This window comes from Sciurus carolinensis, unplaced genomic scaffold (genome assembly GCF_902686445.1).
Source record: "Sciurus carolinensis unplaced genomic scaffold, mSciCar1.2, whole genome shotgun sequence".
NCBI classification, from domain to species: domain Eukaryota; kingdom Metazoa; phylum Chordata; class Mammalia; order Rodentia; family Sciuridae; genus Sciurus; species Sciurus carolinensis.
In genome coordinates, this window is record NW_025920212.1 from 553,331 (window position 1) to 557,952 (window position 4,622).

Genomic DNA, 4,622 nt, shown 5'->3' on the forward strand with positions numbered 1-4,622 from the left:
TCATTGAAAGTAGGAAGGTGAATTTGTGACAACAGAAGTGTTGAGCTATCAGAATAGGTTTTCAGTAGTAGGTGAAATGTCTAAGTGCCTCACAGAACTCCACATGGTGTTGGCACTCAATAAAGACTACTTCCCCCTTGTATGCAGGTAAAAAATTCATTCCTAAATTTTGAATACACACCCAGTAAGAGGTGCTAGAAAGAACTAGCCAAGGAAGGTACAGTAGCACAGGCCTGTAATTCCAGTGGATCCTAAGGCTGAGGCAGGAGGATCCCAAGTTCAAAGCCATACTCAACAACCTAGGGAGGCCCTAAGCAACTCAGTGAGATCCTGTGTCGAAACAAAAAATAAAATGGGCTGAGATGTGACTCAGTGGTACCCTGTCCTCTGCAAACAACAACAACAACAACAACAAAAAAAAAAAAAAAAACGCAAAGAGTAGCCACATGATAAGGAAATAAGGCAATGAAGAACCTGCTTGGATAAAGCATTTACTAAGAAGAAATGAGTTACATAGGTACTCTTCATTTGTCTATTAAGGCTTTAATTAGGTATTCATCACCTACTTATATATAATGATCATAACTTTATGATGACTCTATCTTAAACTGATACTGGGGTGGGAGAACTAACACACAGAAAGAAACTGGATGGAACATTACCATACACAATAAAGTAATATATTTTATAGCATGAATAATGAAGGAAACAGGAATTTGGAAAATAGAGAGATTTGCTAATGGTTTCTTCTGAAGTTTCTTGGGTTGTTTCTTAGAGTTGAGAAGCCAGGAAGATCATCAGGCTTCCTGGTGATTTTCAGACTAGACAATAATCTCTTGAAATGTTGATTAGCAAGATATTTTGCTCCAATAATGAGGCTTAAAACTTCAAACCCTGGTAATGAGGATTAGAATAAAAATGGAATTGTTTTAAAAATTTATTTTTATTGTAAAAAAATGGGATAATGTTGTTTCTGTTTGTGCATGGAATAACAGCATGCCATTTGCATAATCATACATTCACATAGGGTAATGAGGTTTGATTCATTCTGTTATTTTTTCCTTCCCCCCACCCCTCCCACCCCTCTTTTGCCTCTATAGAGTCTCTCCTTCCTCCATTCTTGCCCCCATCCCACCCTCCATTATGTGTCATCATCTGCTTATCAGTGAGATCTCTCAATTTTGGATTTTTGAGATTGGCTTATCTCACTTAACATGATATTCTCCAATTTTATCCATTTGCCTGCAAATGCCATAATTTTATTATTCTTCATAGCTGAGTAATATGGAATATTACTCAGCTATGAAGAATAATAAAATTATTATAACTGTGATATATATATATATATATACATATATATATATGTATATATATATATCACAGTTTCTTTATCCATTCATCAATCAAAGGACATCTAGGTTGGTTCCACAGTCTGGCTATTGTGAATTGAGCAGCTATGAACATTGATATGGCTGTATCTCTGCACTATGCTAATTTTAAGTCCTTTGGGTATAGGCCGAGGAGTGGGATAGCTGGGTCAAATGGTGGATCCATTTCAAGTTTTCTAAGGAATCTCTACACTGCTTTCCAGAGTGGCTGCACTAATTTGCAGCCCCACCAGCAAGGTATGAGTGTACATTTTTCCCCACATCCTTGCCAACACCTATCGTTGCTTGTATTCTTGATAATTGCCATTCTAATTGGGGTGAGATGAAATCTTAGTGTAGTTTTGATTTGAATTTCTCTTATTACTAAAGATGGTGAACATTTTTTCATATGTTGGTTGATTGCTTGTAGATCTTTTTCTGTGAAGCATCTGTTCATATCCTTAGTCCATTTGTTGATTGAGTATTAGTATTCTTGGTGTCGAGTTTTTTGAGTTCTTTATATATTCTGGAAATTAGTGCTCTATCTGAAGTATGAGTGGCAAAGATATTCTCCCACTCTGTAGGTTCTCTCCTTGCATTGCTGATAGTTTCCGTTGCTGAGAGAAAGCTATTTAGTTTGAATCTATCCCAGTAGTTGATTCTTGAATTTATTTCTTGTGCTATGGGAGTCCTGTTAAGGAAGTCTGATCCTAAGCCAACAAGTTGAAGGTTTGGACCTACTTTTTCTTCTGTAAGATGCAGGGTCTCTGGTCTGATTTCAAGGTCCTTGATCCATTATCAGTTGATTTTTGTGCAGGGTGAGAGACAGGGGTTTAATTTCATTCTGTTGCATATGGTTTTCCTGTTTTCCCAGCAACATTTGTTGAAGAGGTTATCTTTTCTCCATTGCATATTTTTGGCCCCTTTGTCTAGTATGAGAAAATTGTATTTATTTGGGTTTGTGTCCGTGTCTCTATTCTGTACCATTGATCTACCTGTCTATTTTGGTACCAATACCATGCCATTTTTGTTACTATTGCTTTGTAGTATAGTTGAAGTTCTGGTATTGCAATACCCCCTGTTTCATTCTTCCTGCTAAGGATTGCTTTAGCCATTTTGGGTTTCTTATTCTTCCAGATGAATTTCATGATTGCTTGCTGTATTTCTGTAAGGTATGTCATTGGGATTTTAATTGGAATTGCATTGAAACTGTATAATACTTTTGGTAGTATGGCCATTTTGACAATATTAATTTGACTTATCCAAGAACATGTGAGATTTTTCCATCTTCTAAGGTCTTCCTCACTTTCTTTCTTCAACGTTTTGTAGTTTTCCTTGTAGAGATCATTTACCTCTTTGGTTAGATTGATTCCCAAGTATTTTTTTTTTCTTTCGGCTATTGCAAATGGAGTTGTTTTCCTTATTTCCCTTTCAAATATTTTGTCACTTGCATATAAAAATGCTTTAGATTTATGTGTGTTGATTTTATAGCCTGCTATTTTGCTGAATTCATTGATGAGGCCTAGAAGTTTTCTGGAGGAGATTTTTGGATCCTCTAAATATAGAATCATGTCATCAGTAAATAGTGACAGCTTAAGTTCCTCTTTTCCTACATGTATCCCATTAATTTCTTTGGTCTGCCTAATTACTCTGGCTAGAGTTTTGAGGACAATGTTGGATAGAAGTGGTGAAAGTGGACATCCCTGTCTTGTTCCAGTTTTTAAAGGGAATGGTTTCAGTTTTTCTCCATTAAGAATGATGTTGGCCATGGGCTTAGCATAAATAGCCTTCACAATGTTCAGGTATGTTCCTACTATCCCTATTTTTTCTAGTGTTTTGAGCATGAAGGGGTATTGTATTTTGTTGAATGCTTTTTCTGCATCAATTGAAATAACCATATGATTCTTATACTTAAGCCTATTGACATGATGGATTACGTTTATTGATTTATGGATGTTAAACCATCCTTGCATTCCAGGAATGAACCCCACTTGATTGTGCTGCACAATTTTCTTAATATGTTTTTGGATACGGTTTGCCAATGTTTTGTTAAGGATCTTTGCATCTATATTCATCAATGATATTGGTCTAAAATTTTCTTTCCTTGATGTGTCTTTTCCTGGTTTGGGTGTGAGGGTGATATTAGCTTCACAGAATGAGTTTGGTAGGGTACCCTCAATTTCTATTTCCTGGAATACTTTGAGAAGTATTGGAATGAGTTCTTCTGTGACGGTCTTGTACAACTCGGCTGAGAATTCATCTGGTCCTGGGCTTTTCTTTGATGGTAGGTTTTTAATGACTTCTTCTATTTCATTGCTTGATATTGATCTGTTTTAATTGTGTATGTCGGGGGGTTTCAAGATGGTGGACTAGAGGGTGTCTGCATTTCATGTTCCTCCAGGACTCAAGATTCAAATGAGGAAATATTGAGAGACTTGGGACCAACTCAAAGCCACTGGGTGAGTCTCTCCCATTGGGGAGGCGTCCCAGATGGGGCAGTAGTTCCAGAACGCAGGGAACTTTGTGAAATAGAGTTGCCCAATGAGATGCCCCTCCTCACTGGAGAAGTGAACTTGGACAACTGGGTGCATCATGGAGGAGGCCGCTCAGCACAGCGCTTGGACTCGAAGCAACCCATGGGACTCTGCATGGTTGCCCAGAGGAGGAGCTTCGCTGTGAGCTGTTTGGACTCAGAGCAACCACTCCTGAACACCGGGGAACTGCACGGAAGAGGAGGAGGAGCGCGGTGGGTCGCTTGGACTAGGAGTGACTGCACCAGAGCTACAGGCAGTTGCCAGAAGAGGAGCTGCGCAGTTAACTGTTTGGACTCAGAACGACCACTCCTGAACACTGGGGGGGCTGTGTGGAGGAGTAGCATGGTGGGTCGCTTGGTCTTGGAGTGGCCGCACCACAGCTCCAGGCAGCTCCCCGGTGGAGGCTTGTGGCGGGTCACGTTGACTCAGAGTGACTGCTCCTGAACACCCCGGGGGCTGCCCAGATGAGGAGGAGGAATGGAGTGGGTCACGTGGACTCGGAGAGACTCTCCAGGGCTACAGGTGGTTGGTGGGAGGAGGAGGCATGCAGTGAGTTTCTTGGACTCCTAGTGACTGCACCAGCTCACTGGATGGCTGTCCGGAGGAAGAGGCGTGAGGTGGGTTGCTGGGACTCAGAGCCACTGTACGGCGATCCAGGTTGCTGCTCAGAGGAGGGGCTCCATAGCCAGGTGATTAGATGCAGAGCAGGGTCCCAGGACCT